This window comes from Dreissena polymorpha, chromosome 3 (assembly GCF_020536995.1).
Source record: "Dreissena polymorpha isolate Duluth1 chromosome 3, UMN_Dpol_1.0, whole genome shotgun sequence".
Lineage (NCBI taxonomy): Eukaryota > Metazoa > Mollusca > Bivalvia > Myida > Dreissenidae > Dreissena > Dreissena polymorpha.
The window spans coordinates 68,023,339-68,041,807 of record NC_068357.1 but is presented as its reverse complement, the minus strand read 5'-3'; the positions used below and the strand labels follow the sequence as shown (position 1 = coordinate 68,041,807).

Here is an 18,469-nt window from a genome sequence, read left to right as displayed (position 1 = left end):
TATCACCAGTTATTTTTAAGTTATTTAAATTGATATAAATTGTGAAATTGTTATATACATGTAATTATTGAGTTTATTTTGTTCACTCCTTTTTTGCATTATGCTATGTTTGTATTGTATTGAGTTTATTATAATCATAAATGTTATTCTTTTGCATTTAAATTTTGCGTGATAGTTTAAGTGACTAAAACGAATTAAAATGATGTCCATTCATAAGATTGATGTCTTTTCATTTATGTAAAAACAAAGATTATTTTCAATACATTTGCATGTTGATTTTGTCGAGTTTAATGATAAATTAAAGCAAATACAATAAAAGCAAATACAATAATTTGTCCCAAAATGCATCTCCTCTGAAGCCCCGCTGGGATTTGAACCCAGACCTCTTTCCTCTGGCAAGGAAAGTATTCTATTTTGAAATACAAAGGTATGTTAGAGGAAAATCAGCATTTTAAAGACCATAAACCTTCAAAAAAATATCTGTGGTATAATGTAAAACTTTCCGTAAGATATTTTTTCACCGGATCTTTCTTACATAACACACATCTGTGAATCTGCATACATTACAGCTGAACTTCAGTGTTTTGCATTGTTTATGTATTTTCAAGTATTGTGTTTATCCTTATTAAATGGTATCTCCTAAACACATGTGTTAAATACTGTTATTAAAATCTAACAAGATAGTATGTTTTTTTTTTATTATTAATATCCCAGAAATATGCCACCATTTTAAGGAACTTGTTCTCATGTTTTTGTTTTTTAATAATGTCAATTTTGTTTGACTTCAACAATTGAAATATCAAAATACTGAAACACCAATATAATTACAGGAATCTAATAAGAAAAAAAGAGTTTTTTATCACAGTCTTCGAACAATTCTTATTAAAAATATACATTTACTAGTATAAAACATTTCAGTACAAGAACAACATAATAAAATAACTGAAGAGAGGAATTTCCTGTAACATGTAGATCAGATGACTATCAATGAAAGGGTCATAGGTTGACCGGTCGCTACAATCACATGTGGTGGTAATGTTTATACTCATCAAGATACTTGGCAATCTATGGCTGCGAGCCCGTTGCAGAGGTGTTAGTGTGTAGTCTGGATTACCTGCCCCTTTCACTTTAAATTCGCAAGATACAGGAGACACCCCGTTCCAGAGGTGACCCTGGATCTTTTAGTGCCCGGTGTATGGCACCTAAAAATTGCATCTCGGTTTAACGTCTCATGCGAAAGACGAGTTAATATGTTAAAGTATGTAGGTGCAGCGAGGGATCGAACCAGCGATATCTGGATTGTGAAGCCATTGCGTTTCCACTACACCACGGATCCGCTAACAATCTACGGTGGCCGTTTCATTGGACTAAAAGGTGATATAGAGCCTGGAAGTGTGAAAATATTTTTAACACACGGAAATGTTTACTAAATACTCACATTAACAAATTAATGTCAAACTTAATTTCAAACTTAAATCCGGCTTTGCTTAAACATTGCTTTACAGCGATTTTTCTTCTCAATAGGGGAAAGTACCTGTACAATACCAATTGGGAAAAAATAGCGCAAAAACATTTAAAGTGATATTATGGGCATTTTTCACTGTTGAATTGAGCTGAAAAAAAACAGGTCAAAAGAATTAGTTAAAATGTGGTAACTGACAAACTATCTACATCTCATGTTGCTACCAGTTGTTTATAAAAATATATATTATTTTCGATATTTTACATGACTCACCCAGTCCTCTAAGTCGAAATGATCCGTAAAACAAAATTGTGTCTTTGTGTCGTATGAACGAATCTGCATGAAAACTACATTTAGACTCACATCGTACATCGAATCATTTCTGTCGTCAGTTGCCAAAACGAAAATACGGTTAATATTCAAATGGATTATTTTTCTCTTTCCGGAATATTGTTTTAGTATGTTGATGCTACATTAACAAATATAAGTGTACATGAAGTAAAAACACCAAACATAAACAACAGTTGCGATAGACACCTATATACTGTTAGATGCCCATAATATCACTTTAAATTGGGAATATTCGCGGCGTGAAATATTACAATTGGGAATTATAATTTTTTTATTCCTTGAAATCAAAAGCAAAAATCTACTCAAATATTGAATTACCTTCATTTTGGCTTGACATGTGCAGTCGAGCGAATAAATCACGTAAAAATGACTTAAACCATGCCAACATTAGAAACTGAATCTATCAACAGTAAGTAGCAATATTGCTTTAATCTCACTAATTTAACTTGCACATTTAAAATAATTTACTTTTGAACAGCAAATGCTTCCCGAATCAGCGCGTGCTAATGCAAACGACGTGTGCACAAGATAACACCGCACTATTAAAGTTAAAGGGGCCTTTTCACGTTTTGGTAAATTGACAAAATTAAAAAAAAAGTTGTTTCAGATTCGCAAATTTTCGTTTCAGTTATGATATTTGTGAGAAAATAGTAATACTTAACATTTACCATGCTCTAAAATATCCATTATTTGCATCTTTTGACGATTTGAAAACCTGAAAATTATAAAGCGTTGCAACGCGAAACGATTGAATAATTTGGAAAGTTCTGTTGCTGTCGTTATATTTTGTGAAACTACGAGGATTGCTTATATAAGTACAATGCATCCACTCATAGCATGAGCACGGATGGTCAAGTGGTCTAAGCGGGATACTTTTTATTCCATGACTCCAGGGGTCAGTGGTTCGATCCCAGTTGAGGGTTACTTTTTTTTCTTTTAAATTGTATTCTTGTTATTTTTTTACTGGAGATTTTTAGGTCAAATGATAAAATTTATCAATGTAAAGCATTTAATGACAAGCTTCAATACATGCCAAAATTTGTGAAAAGACCCCTTTAAAGATCACTAATATAATACTAGAATCATCGTCATATCGGGCTACATAATTAATTACCTACCGTTACATAATTTGCAGGAAATAAACACTATGTTTGAGTATTGGTGTTGCTTAATCCTACAAATTCAATATCTTCATAAATATTTATTCATTCTACCGTTCATACCACCCCCCCCCCACATTCTCACAGTATAATATTTGTTGTTTTTGTTAACATTATCAGAAGTCTCAATATTGTACTTAATATTTTACTTTGTTATATTGCCCATATTGTATATGTTATATACTTGGGTGAAATCAAGTTCTGTTCTTGTCTGTTCATGGACTTTGTCACTCGCCCTGATAGCCAAACAAGGCCTCATTAACATTCACTTTATTTCAATAAAATAAATAAGACATACACTTGAAATAGTCTTTAATTTTATTCCAAACGTTCGTGAATTAAGTTCATCAATTAGATGGAGACTCACTCATCGTCTTCACATTTTGAAGCCGCAGTCGCGAGAGGACATAATAAGCGTCATAATACAAACTAAACGAAGTATAGAGTGTGGTTATGATTTTTTCCATTCATGAAACTTTATTAACTCCCAAGCGTATAAAAAACATTCATTCATTGTGGTCATATACGATGAACACTCGAAACAGTGTTTTTTCCATTTCAGATGTCCTTCTACATGCGTTGTTTAAATGAATACTGAATAAATATACTTTAATATCGAGGCAGTTATATTTCACATTTTACACTTCTTGAATTTAAAGTAACATTACTACTCAAAATCAACGAACATTTCGTATAATATTTCGTAAAATAAAGCTAAACAAATCATTGTTCCTTATGGCCATTGTCGAAATTTCAACGCCATATGTGGTCTGGTAAAATAGATGTTTGTGGAGACAAAATGCTCGTTTTTATAATGGTTTTAACATGGTACCATTTTAGTGTTCGTGTGTCGTATCAATAGGTATATTCGCAGGAAATGAACATGGAATTTATTGTGGTCACAAAAAAAATAAAAACGAGCATTTTGTATCTACAAAAATCTATGTTATCATACCACATCTTGGGTTGACAATGTGGCTATTGCTATAAGGAACACTGATTGTTTAGGTGTTAACTTTATTTTACGAAATACTTTACGGAATTTTCGTTGATTTTGAGCGTTATAGAGACTTTAAAGTTTGCATTTGAAATTGACTATGTTGTTCTAAGGCCTTTTAGGCCGGGTTTGCATGCATCCGTGTCTGCGCTCCGCGCCCGCGTTCCGTGTCCGCGTACCGTATTTTAAAGTGATAACGTTTCACTTTTTACGAACTTCAAACATTAAAAAGTGTTTTTATACGTCTTTGCGCAACAAAATTCGTGTTTTTGCGTTTTTATGTAGTTTCTAATTTTCCATCCGAATTCGTATGCTAGCACGTCAATTTGATACAGTATGTTGATTTCTGCTTTTTTAGCTCACCTGATTGCTTAGGTGAGCTTTTGGGATCGATCTTTGTCCGTCGTCTGTCCGCCGTCCGTCCGTCCACATTTGGTTTGTGAACACTCTAGAGGCAACATTTCTTGTCCAAACTTAATGAACCTTGGTCAGAAGATTTGTCCAAATGATACCACGATTGAATTCGAAACTGGGTCATGTCGGGTCAAAAACTAGGTCAAAAGGTAAAAAAAAGAAAAACCTTGTAAACACTGTAGATGTCACATTTCACGCCCAATCTTCATGTAACTTTGTCAAAATGTTTGCCTTAATGATTCGTTGGTTGAGTCAAAAGTGGTTCCGGTCCGTTGAAAAACATGGCCGCCAGTGGGCGGGGCAGTTTTTCTTTTTTGGCTATAGAGAAACCTTGTAAACACTCTAGAAGTCACAATTTTGCCCAATCATCATGAAACTTGGCCAAAACATTTGTTTTATTGATATATCGGAGGAGTTCGAAAATGGTCCAGATCGGTGACAAAACATGGCCACCAGGGGGCGGGGTAGTTTTCTCTACATGTATATAGTGAAAACATGTGAACATTCACATTTTTGGTCCAATCTTCATGAAATTTGGTCAGAACATTTGTTTCCTAGATACGTGAGTTAAGTTCGAAAAATCATCCGGTCCGTTGAAAAACATGGCTGCCAGTGGGACGGGGCAGTTTTCCTTGTGGTAAGGCTTGTGAACAGTCAAGAAGTCACCTTTTTGCCCAATCATCATGAAACTTGGTCAAAACATTGGTTTTATTGTTATCTCGGACGAGCACGAAAATGGTCCAGATCGGTGAAAAAACATAGCCGCCAATAGACGGGGCAGTTTTCTCTATATGTATATGGTAAAAACATGCAAACACTCTTGAAGTCACCTTTTTTGCCACATTTTCATGAAATTTGGTCAGAACATTTGTTTCCTAGTTACGCGAGTTGAGGTCGAAAGTGGTTCCGGTCTGTTGAAAAACATGGCTGCCAGGGGGGAGGGGCGCAATTTCCTTATATTTATATAGTAAAAAAAGCTTGTGAACACTCTAGTTTACTCAAATCAATATACTACGGGTAATATGTTCAGTTATTTGTGTGTCTTTTTATAAAAATTAGCTCAAATCCAGTATTTTACAAATTCAAATATACTTTTAAGAATCAGGGTCGAGAGGTTTATAAAACTAGATCAGCAGGTCAAGTCTTATACAATTGGTGTCTATGGACTCAGGTGAGAACTGGTTAGGGCCATTATGGCCCTCTTGTTTACAATAAGCGTCTCATGCACATGTTGGCGCAAAATGAAAATAATTAATCCGCTAAAAGCGTTGTCGCTGCATTACCTCGTATAAAAATAAATGTAATATAACCGTCGTGCAGGAGATTTGATTGTTTTTACAGTTTTATCAGCGATATTCTGCAAACAAATCACAGTTTAGTTGGTGATCGACAGCTGTGGACATAACGCAAAAATTGAAAAAAAAATCTTTCAGATTTGCAAATTTTCGTAATAGGTATGTTATTTGCAAGGAAACAGTAATACCGAATACTAACCATGCTCTAAACATCAATTTTATGCATCTTTTAACGATTAAATACTGAAAATTATTCAGCGTTTCACAGGCGAAATGATTGATTTATTTGGAGAGTTCTGTTGTTATCGTTATATTTTGTGACAATACGAGGATATATAAAATATGTTAGTTTATATATCACAGATGGCTGAGTGGTCTTGAAGCATAAGACTTTTATTCCAAGGGTCAGTGGTCCGTGTCTAGGTGTAAATTTTAACTTTTTTCGTTCTTTAATTTTATTCTTTTTGTATACGGGAGCTCTTTAGTGCCGATATGTACATTTATTCCGTTGGTTTCGTAAATAATCGTTAAGTCACAATTAAATGTCTGGAAATTGCAGCTTCAATAAACAAGTCGTCCCAACTTTCGCGAGTCTAGAAGGTTAATCAGGTAGCCTGAGTTAGGAGGGCTGGTACTCCGGGCCTTCTCAAAATAATGTAGCCTATGGCTCGGATAGGACCTCATAAACTTCAAAATACACACACCGGCTTTAACACGGTATGCTCGCGGTACTAAAGGCATGTTCATTCGCTTGTTAATACCGTATTTATATATCGGATAAATGATTGAAAACAAATAATATTTGACTTGAATTAATTTCATAATTTCCTTTTAAAACTAAATTTTAACTGTAGTCACAACAAAAACAAAACCACTGTCCGTCATTCTTATTTACTATTATGTCGGGTATTTCCGCGGTAAATAGGTTATATAGCACTAAAATTAAATAAAACATTAATAAACAAAGATCATCAATACCATCAAAAGCAACAATCAATTAAGTTGATATTATTTTTTAATAATTTGAATGTTAGACACATGCATAAATAAATATCGCAGTTATTTTCAAGCAATGTCCAATGTTTGTTTTTTAAATCAATTAAACGATTTACAGCGAAAATAGCCGACACGCGTAAATACCGGGTTTCAGTAAACTTCGAAGCATTCTTTGGCATTTTTCCAATTGACCTTTACCAAGTAGAATCGCTTCAATAGAGAAACTACAATAGAATCGCCATTTTCACATATTTGGAAAATAAACTCATTGTTGTTTATTAGCATAATAAAACTATGATGATGAAGGAATGAAATATAAGGAAAACTTGTCCACGAGCTAGTTTTTTGCATGAATTGGATTTGTAATTTGGTACATAAAATGGAACTTATACGCAAGCATAAGTAATTTCTACAGATGAAATAGTCATCGACATGTATCTAATATTTGCGTATATTCCCAATCATAGATTTTATCAAAAACTTCTATGTAGATGTTGATATCATTTCCTCATTCCTAAATTGCATGTTTAAATGCGTAACTTTAATGTCTCTTTGACCATGGCTTAACTGATCACTGAACTTAAAACCCGATTCAAACCGTTTATTAAAATGTAAGGAGCAGGAAAGCGTTATGACGATAACACCCAAACGAACGTTCGAACAAACAGCTATTTAAACGGACGTATTTGATTCTCAACGTTACGACGGACGGCTAGACGAACTATGTTTTAAGTGCGCTGTAAAATCAGGATTCAGTGAACTGATTGATAAGTTATGAAAATAATGTTTTATCGTTTAAAAAGGTTATTAAAGTTTTGTAACGAACAGATACTAAGACAATCGGATGAACCGTATGCTCACCAAAATTAGCCTCTATTGGCGTTTACTTATGCGTGGATTAACAATATCGCAACTTGAAACTTTTTTCCACGAATGAATGAATGCGTTTACAAATATGTGTGCCATATTTGTGATAATAAATTAACTACTTGTCTGTATATGAAGAATAACTGTATTCTTTGTCTTTATTTAAGGATATGGGGGAATCACCCTAGCCACACCAGATATTTGTTATCTTGGAAACTTTATTGTACGTGAGGACCTGAGAGGGAAAGGGATCGGAAAATTGATATGCCAAGCTTTGATTAAGCGAGCTGGGGACAGAAATATCGCTTTGGATGCCGTATCCTATATAGCGGATTGGTACGAAAGGAATGGCTTTAAATTTCGTACATCAAAAGTAGAATTTTGCAAAGTTTGCGTTAATGAGGATATGACAAAAGCGATTCAGTCATTATACACATGCAGGGATTTAACACCATCTTTGGCCAATGGTGATGAAGTATGACAGACAGGTGTATCGAACACTAGATCGGGAGCGATTTCTGCGAGCCTGGTTCGGTGTAGACGGGTGTCGGGCTGTGGTTGCGTTGCGTTGTAACCAGGTAGTGGGGTATGGACGCATTCATGAAAAGCCCCGTCAAGAATACGGTTTAAGGAACGTCTTTGCAGATGATGACAGCGTTGTGGAAGCAATTTTAAGGGAGCTTTTTAAAGATGTACCGGAAGCTCATGTCGTGCATTTCATGAAAGATGAAGGTAAACCAATGCAAAAGTATCTAGAACACAGTGTTTCTGGTGACTTTTCTGGCATCCGAATCTATAAAAAATATCCTGTGGAGACAATTGCAGACAAAATGTGGTTAACATCTGCGCATATCCTTTGAAAGTTGTGTAACAGTTTATGAAAAGGAACATGCAACACATTCTCACAAATAAATAGAGGATATTCGGTCTTTTCGAAACTAAGGGCGAGTTGTCGCCCATTCGGGTAGGTATCGGGTAAAAAGTAAACAAATCAAACGAAAATACGGTCTGCATCTCAGATCTCTGAAATCGTAATATTTACTGTTCATTTCAATTAAAATTTAACGTATACAGTTATTTCTTCTTAGATTGTTATAGTTATAGTTCTAGTTTGTGTACATTAGTAGTTTAATGCTGTATTGTCATATAATTTCGCGACACCGATCTTTTATCAGTAAAAGTTTAGAAACATCGATAATAGCTTTTCGCTTTTAAAACTGTGCCTGTTGCATTATTCAATTGATACCCAACATTTATTACGTTTCTGTAAGGTATTTCATTGATTGATACACCTCATTAATGTGGGTTTATTCTTAAATATTGATTGATATTCTTCTGTTACTGTCACACTTGACTATCAGTTTCTGCCAAACTGAAAGTCTGGAAACATTTGTTTTAACCGCAATTTCATACCAGTTAAGAGTAAATTTCTTGATCTTACGATTAACAAATTATGATGTTTTTGAACTGTTTTTTTTTTATTTAAATATATTTTCTTTATAATACTGTGTGAGAGTGTTGTGAATGGTAATAGTTCAGTGTTGTGTTGTTGATTTTCATTGTCCACTGACAAAATTAATTGACCGGGTTCTTCTTCGGATACAGCACTTGCTGAATCGTTGCTTGCTTTACGATTCTGATTTCATTTCCAGTCGGTTATTATTAAGGCATCTTACTGTTAATGATTTAATCACGTGAAATTAAATTGCTTGCAATATTATTTTATGAATATTTACAATGTCTTCTAAATTTTTGTTCGACATATATACAATGTGACCTTAAATAGAGAATTGCTATTATATTGTCTTTTTCATCGAAAAATTTGTTTCATTTTACATTAACATTTCAAATCTGGGGAAAGTTTTATTTATTTCAATTCTATTTGAGCTTTTGTTAGTATTGTAAACATTGTAACAAAAGAAGTAATTGCTTTATATGATTAATTTTTTCATTCAGCAATATGGTTCAAATCATGTCTGCACAACAGAGTTAAAAGGTGTCTATATAATGTTCTTCAACTATTTACTAAACAATATAAAAGAGAAATAGCTTTATAATACATATGGTAGGAATAATTATGGTAAAAAAGGAAAATTCTCAAAATTAGCAATATCCCATAATTTTTAGAATTGTCTGCAAAATTATGTAATAAGACATATGTACATTTATAATGAACCAAAAAATGTCTTTTCTTTTACAGTTACCTGAAAACTGTTTCATTTTGACATTAAAGAAATACACTTATACATTCATCTGGGCACAATAAAAATGAAAAATATTTTCTTATTATTCTAAGTCTTTGTTGGTTCATTATTTATTAACATTGCAATTGTTTAGTTTTGATGAAATCGGACATGAAGATAGACTGTTGTGATACATATATCAATATATACTTATATGGTCTGTGATATATGTGATTTGAAAGTATATTTTACTGTAACATTTGAATGTACATAGCACTCAAGTAACCAAAACACAATGAAAAGATACAACTCATTCAAAATTAAAAAAAATGTTTTATTTATCAATACAGTACAGGTAATGAAGAGTTATTATGTTGCATCAAATAATTTGTTTACCATGTCATTGAAACTCATCAACATGTCTTAACTTTCTTTTACGCCCTGTCTCAATCTTAACAGTGTTCAGTTTTCAGTACATTACTTTTCGGTACCAAATTCAATAAATGTCAAAAACACAGAATTTAAAAAAAGAAAGTTGCCTAGCCAGTATGAAACATGATTTTATTGTCTGAGGCATTAATGTCTTTGATGGTTATTTCTGGTCTTTCGGTATATGTGGAGATCTCATGCATGTCAGGAGATTCCTGAACACCGACACTTTCAGAGCTGCCATCACCGACACTGGTGTCATCAGCATGTGATTTGGCATAGCTGAAATACATAAATTGTATGTATATTATATATATATTGTATCTTTTAACAATTTTGCTGTGGCATTGTAGATATGGTGCCTGCCTAGCCATTGGGAGGCCGCAGGTTTGATCCCTACTTGGGGAGCGTTCTCATGATCTTTCCAAATACACCATGTACTGGTTCTTCCCAGGAAACAGACTTGAGAGTATCTTAATAAGCCTAAGGCTTTGGATGCAATCTAGCTAAAATAAATAAGTTTATTATTATCAATACATAAATCTTTATGTTTATTTGAATGTTTTCAATTTAAGTTAATGTTTATTGCCTAGTCCTTCCAGAGAAAGTATGTTATGTTTTGTTCTGACAAAAACAATTCACTTCCATATTAAAAAAGTGATGGTTAATCTTAAGAATCTTTTAACTAAAGGCATGTTAAGTTAAAATTATATTTATCATTAATAGATACAAAAATGCCAAACCCTAAACTGGCCTAAAGAATAAATAGCCTGACATGTTTGGAGACAATAAATATTGATATCATTACCCATGAAATGTTTGATCCCAGGAATGACTCTAACTCTGTGGACTTGAAGAATCATCAGGACTGATCAGCACTTTCAAACACCTTTAAAAAGTAATAGTAAGATATATAAATGCATGTTTCTGTACATTTTATGTAAAAACAACAACAAACAAATATACTGATTAAATGCAGATAAAAATTCAGTTTAAATACACAGGAGGTACTTCATACTAAAGTTCAAATAACCAAGTGTATATTAAGCCTAGGTGATAAGCTAGAAATAAGGGTTTGATGTTTTGAAATGTTATTGAATAATATTGCTACGTATATGCATAAATATGTAGGATCTGAGTGTCTTCATATAACATAAATTTAACTGTTGTTGTTTTGCATTATTTGCAAAGTTTTAGTAAAGACGGTGTGGTTTATAATTAATTTGGAATGCATGTATTATGCATGCATTTTATAATCTTCACATACTGTGAAAAGCATGAGATGCATACATTATTTAAAATAGGTTGAAAGGCTGAAACAGCTATTAATCACCTTTATTAGAGATTTACATGTCTATACTTTCTTGGTAGAAGGGATTTTGTGCGCAAGGTATTTTGTTGGCACCTTGTTCCTGTTCATGGAGTTTGGACAAATTCCATCCACAAATGATTAGAGCATACCTTGGTGTATTTGCAACATTAATGTACACAAAAGGGTTTAACTTAATACTGACAAAAAATTAATAAACAGTCAGAGCACCTTACATTTGTCACAGAGATAAATGTAAAATGCTAGTTTGTGCGAAACATGGCAAATAATTTAATATACACAGTGGGGCAGGGTGTTGATGTTTAATACACTGAAATTGTACCAATCAATATAGAACAAATAGCCCTATGTTGTTATAATAAGAAAACGGTTTTATTATAAATGCCATTTAAGTTAATTAGATTACAATTTCAGGCATTCGCGGAATAGAGGAGCTGATTGTTGATATTTACATTGGTGTGGTCCGGTAACATAACTATTCAATGTCAATCTGCTCAAATTAATCATTCAAATTTAAGATTCAAACCATGGTGTAAAATGTCAACAATTAGGCCATATTAAACCAAATTTCTAATTAGTTTATAACCCGATTAATACTAAACAAAATGTTTGTAATAATTTTGCTTGCCATGTACATGGTGTACTACTCCTACAAATACGATATTTATGTACATCGACATATAAGATGTCGGTACACTAATAATACCTACCCGGTTGGCTTATAAATCTCGCCTGCTTATAGCTTTAATCCATAAGGTTTTCGTAGCATGATTACTTGGCAATCGTGATACATCGGCTATCTCGGATTCCTCCGTAAGATAGGCCTCGTGGCTAACGGTCGCCATATTGCCTTGTATTACTACTTTACTACCCAAAAGGTTGTCAGTCTATTGTTATGAGGCTGTATACGATGCGCGTTGAACTAGCGCCAAACTTTTTACCGAAACTTTGATATTAAGAGCACTATTAACGTTCATTTGTGTTGCATTTTGACCTATTATCCAAGGGATTTACTTTTCCATTATTATTTAATCACCCTATCATCCAATTTTTAAGATGAAATTACGGTGTTTACAAAACCAAACAAACCGAAAGTGAAACTAGATGCATTACGTTTCGCGATGTAAACATTAAATATTTGTTCAGTTTGAGGAAGCGAATCGATAATAGACGGTGGAATATGTATGCAATACAGACTATCATTGCCGATTGTAGTACTGGCTAAAAAATACCTTTTATGACAGGTCATGTATAGAACGTAAATCAAAATAGTGACCATATATCACTACAAATGTCTGGGTTGATCATTAATATAATTAATGCACGTTTCTGATCTAATTGCCTGTATCTAGTTGTAATTACCATGATATTGATAAAATTAAAACGTTTTTTTCATAAATTAACATAACATGTTTTATTTTTATCATTTAGGTAATATATAATTGTATCATTATCATCATTAAATATTCTGAAAATAATCTAAATTATCATGATTACTTTAAAGTAGAATATTAAAATTTTTCTCATTATTTTTAATGAATTTCCACATTTGCTTGATTCAAAATAAAATGTATTAATAAGGGTTTCAGTTTTTAATTTTTATCCAATTTTAGTTCGATTAAATTTAAAGTACTAACTACATACATGTATGTGAAATGCTCTTGAGTTCGTTTCCTGGGCCTAGAACCAGTACTTGGGTGTCTCTTGGAGATTTCTTAATAATGCTCCCACACTGGGGATCAAACCAGTGACCTCCAGAACATTAGAGGGCACCACATCCATTACACATCAGCGACCTTTAATTAGTAAATTACTTTAGTATTGCAGCATTATATAATATAATGTTGCTACATAATTTTGGAAAATGATTAATGTGCAGTACTAAATAAATCTAAATGCATACAATTTTAATTGTGTATATTGTGTGCTTATTAGTTACAAATTCACTTTTTACAGGTATACTGGATTATGAAAGACTTTTTACATAAAATTGACAACTCATCTCCCCAACGATACTTTGTGTGGCTCATTCTCAGAACAAACCCATAGTCAGTGAGAAAACTACAGTGTAAAAAGACCACTTGATTCAGACAATTATGGCTGACCAAGCAAATGTTATCATTTAAAATAAAGAAAACTTCCAGTTCAATATACATTTTATACCAATTATGACATTGACCAACACAGAAAATAATTATAAGGTTGATTTTCCCAAAATTGACTGTTACAATTGGATACTGTTTTAAGCTTCACTCTACTTTGTCTGAAAATAAAAGTCCTAAATGATGTAATAGAAACATACTTATTTACTTATTTAATTTTTAGTTTTACAAGGATATATATATATATATATATATATATATATATATATATATATATATATATATTATTATATCTTTTTATTGATGGTCAATCAATTTAAGTTTAACTAATATATACATACACATTATATACATGTGTATGCTTTGATTTTTTTCTATTGAAGCCAAATTAATATCCCATTAGATAGATAGATAATATCACAGCAGTATTCCTAGTTTGTCTACAAGTACTGCAGAAATCATGGATTATTATTTTACTGAGTCAGCCTTAATCTTTATATTATAATTGTTAAAACAGATTAAGATGTGCATAATACAATTGAGGATGCATCAAGATTAAAAAATGGTACATGTATAAATTGATAAAGAATCAATAACAATCAGAAACTGTGCATTTTTTTCAGTATTGTGTGAAAGGATTTGAAGTAATTATGTGTTTTTGAAATATGATTTGTGTGAATTTGAATAAATATATAAAATTTAGTGATTTTCTCAGACAAAACTGTTAATTACATACTAAAGTATTCAGAATGTATTATTGTAATATTCATTCGAATTTTTTAGTACAAAAAGCACTTTTCCCTGGCATTTGTATTTATAGTTATTGCATATTTTATAATTCTGACAGCATTTATAAACTGTTTTCATGCAAGCATGAACATGGTTTTATTTTTTGAGTATTTAAACAAGAGGGCCATGATGGCCCTGTATCGCTCCACTGCTGAAAAAAAAGGCTGAAACAAATTTCTCTGCATGTGCAAATACTTAAATATAGGCCCTATTTAAGCACATGTACACTTTTGTGACCTTCTGGGCTGGGTCAAATTTAACCCCAGGGGCATAATTTGAGCAAACTTTGTAGAGGACTACTATATCTCACTACATACAAAATGTGGTAGCCCTATGTCCTAGAGTTAAGGACAAGAATATTTTTAAAGTTTTCACAAAATAAGCAAGATATAAGCGGAAAATTAATGGCTAAGGGAAAATTAATGTGAAGATTTGACAAATAAGTCTTAACTGGGATCCAATAGGCAGACTTTCATATTACTTGTATTTAATTTAAATAATGATCTGAATTGCTCTTTGGCAAATCTTCGTTGGTCACAGTATTCAACTGAATTTTGTTCACTTTGTAGTGATTATATTTTCTATATTTATCAGACAACATCTTTCTTCAAAAGTTTAACATGATTGCTTGGTTAATTTAGAAACAAGATCAATGCATCATAACATAAAATGAAAAAATGTGTAATAGTAAAAATGGCAGCAAAAAAGCACCAGATTATCTGCCTTAAATCTGAGACGATATGTTGATGTATTGGAATTTCTCATAAATAATGTGTCCCATAGTTGTATAATTGTATAGTCGCATGCATGAGTGGTGTCAATGTCACAATACCAATTAAAGCCTATAATTTACTAAAACAATTTGAAGTTTGATGTGTGTTTTTTTCAAGATCTGTTATATATATTATATATATATATATATATATATATATATATATATATATATATATATATATATATATATATTGTTGAAAAGTTAACATGCAATAAGTTTACTGTAATTAAGTGTCAAATAGTTTTACTGATTTGGTTGGATGCATATATGCAGATATATCATGGTTTGTGCAGAGGACAGTAGCAAAAACAAGAGCTGTCTCCGTAGGAGGACACACGCCCCCGATAAACGCTTTAATAGAAGTTATGAGCATTTTTCAAAACCTAAACGCTGACCCTAAGTTCAAGGTCAAAGGGGTCAAAATTTGTGTGTGTATGGAAAGGCCTTGTCCATAAACATTTGCATATCAAATATGAATGTTACATCTGAAGCGACATAGAAGTTATGAGCATTTTTTCGAAACCTAAATGCAAAGTGTGACGGATAGACAGACGGACAGTGTGATCACTATATGCCCTCCTTTGGGGGCATAAAAATGTGTTTCACATTGTTTTGGTAAGTTAGTAATGTACAAACATGTAGTTAAAAGAACAGAATCATCAATTATAAAGTTATTGATTATAAAGTGTTGCTGGCATATTTGATGCATTCATCTAGCTATAAGAAGGTCCCTGTTTTATCCCCACTGGCACCGAGTGAGGGTTCTCAAAATCTTTAAACAATATGAATAACTACATATAGGGTCGAGAGCCTTTTTGATATGGGGGCTAAACACCTGAAATCAAAGCGACCCAGGTTAAAGGCCGAGGCAAAATAAATAAACCAGAGGCCGCATGAGCCTGCTATACTCTGAACAAGTATTGTTTCTTCTCAGAAAACTGGCTTAAGTGTCTTACTAAGCTTTAGACTTTGAGTTTCAGTGCAATCTATCTAAAATAAATTGGTCAAATAAAATAATAATTTGTAAAAAATAAACATTCTGCACAAATTCAATTATTTACTTTACCTGTGTGCATGAATCATTTCAGTCTTGATGGTTAGTGAACTATGTCAAAAGCACCATAGCTATGAAACACTTGTATTATGAATATTGCAATGTTCCACAGAAATGATGCTGATGATAATTCTAGACGATGATGAGTTACTAGATATATGATATTTATAAATTCCATTTCCACCAACAATTCGGTTATTCCACTACCAGTTCAAATGCTTCGTACACAGTTGAAAATAACACTACTCCACTCAACAACCGTGACACATGTACTCAATTTTTGAACTTTTCGCAATTAAAATTGTCTCCTACTGTTATTGTTGTTGTTGTACTTTTGAAAGTAGTTCGAAAGATGGCGACCATTAACCCAGAGATTGATTATGAAATAAATCGTCTGCTGATCCAGAGTGCATTACTTGGCAATTTGTGCAGCGTTAAAGGCTTGCCATATCTGCCAACTTTTCCCCAACAATTTTGACATTCAGGCATACAACAATAGAATTTTCCCATTGCGTACTTTTTGCGCCGTGTACTTCTAACAGACTGAAAGTGAGCGATACCTACCCGAATGGGAGACTACTCTAATGCTACTTAGTTTCGAAAATCCGGAATTTGTTGGATTTGGTGGATTATCGATTTTAATTCACGAGTGATCATAGAAAATATATTTTTTCTATGATCACGAGTAAATTAAAATTGATAATCCACCGAATCCAACACATTTTCTTTTTATTTTATGCCTTTTTTCACAGTTTATATACATTGTTAAAGAGTTAAACTAAAGAATTTTCTGGGATAATGACGTCATTTCGTCAAAAAATGACGTCATTTCACAGTAAAGAGTGAAAATCATCGATAATTTTCACTGATAATTTTCATTGTTTGAAACAGTGAAATTATCAGTTTTAATTCACTGATATTTTTCTATAAACCACCAGAAAGCATAAAATAAATAATCAATAATGTGGTTTCACTGCGGAGAATAAACACATGTATTCTTTCTGATCATTATTTATTCGATTGATCACAATCAACTGTTTTCTAGGCTCAAAGAAATCCTATTTTGGTCATGGACGCCTGTAAATGTAAACCAGCAATACTATATCACAAGTTTAGTTTCACATAATACATAAAACACATGTCACGTTACATGCACTATGTTTTGCTGTGTTTAATTTTATATAAATATTGTAGACTTAAAATTATTCATGTTTAATTCTTTGCTTACATCATAGACATACTGAGTAGGTGAACGTTACAGTTACTTAGGTAAACTTTCATCTATCTGTTTACAGCAACACTGCTTTTGTATTAAAAGACTTGCCAATCGTTTACATCCTCTTAGTTGGAAAGTTTGATAAACACTCAACTTAGGGGCCATTAGTTCTTATTCGAAAGACGAAAGGAATATTAAACTTCAAACTGATTAAATGAAAAAGAAGAGACTGACAATGCTGTCTTAGTCGACACATCGAATCCACTATTCAGTAGACTGTAAACAGTATATCAGGGTGCAGATGTCAACGGGGTTTTCGGGGATTTACACACGGACTGGACAATTATGTAAACACAACGTAAATAACTTTACTTTTTCAAATATGTCAAGTTATTGAATTGAAATACGTTTGCAAGAATCTTTACTGCATAAAATACGTTGCAGTTTGTGCCAAAATCTAAAAGTATAAGAATAAATCCTAGAATACGTCTAAAATCGGTGACAAAAGATCACAATGCGTGCAGCAAAATTGTGCAGTATACATGGAAGTTTTAAAGAAGAACATGCTTATTAAATAAAGTAATTTTTCTGATGTATTTTACATGGTCATAAGCAGCTTAAAAATCTGTATGTATGCACTAGTTGAAATTCTTAAGAACACCTGTTTTAAAAAGTTTAATATTTGGAAAAAAGCAGCACGTACCGGTGTGTTTACTTCCATTAACGTTTAATTGGGACCCAACAAAGTCACGTGTTCCTGCACCCTGATATGCTTGTTACTGAAAATACAAATCTGTAAATCAGCATGAATACTGATAATTACACTTAAAAGTTATATATTGTAATACAAAATAATTTAATTTGTTATTTGATAAGCGTACCTGTTCTGTTACCGGAACCGACTTTAGTTTTAATAGTTGGCAAATTGATTCCAAAATAACGTTTATTTAAGAAAATCTTTAAATAGTAACATATATGCCGAAATTTATTTGCACAAATGTCGAACGTTTGTGTTTATGAAATTCGTCAGCCCTTTTTGTGCCCATTTT

At 32.5% G+C, this 18,469-nt stretch overlaps 1 long non-coding RNA gene across 1 annotated transcript; it reads right to left on the bottom strand.

Moving 5' to 3' along the window:
* Positions 1–10,042: 10,042 nt before the first annotated feature.
* On the bottom strand, positions 10,043–18,152 carry LOC127874479 (uncharacterized). The gene is made up of 3 exons (XR_008046939.1): positions 18,124–18,152; positions 10,963–11,043; positions 10,043–10,436 (listed from the first exon to the last, which is right to left on the bottom strand). It is a non-coding gene; the product is annotated as an uncharacterized LOC127874479 (long non-coding RNA).
* Between the last annotated feature and the right edge of the window lie 317 nt (positions 18,153–18,469).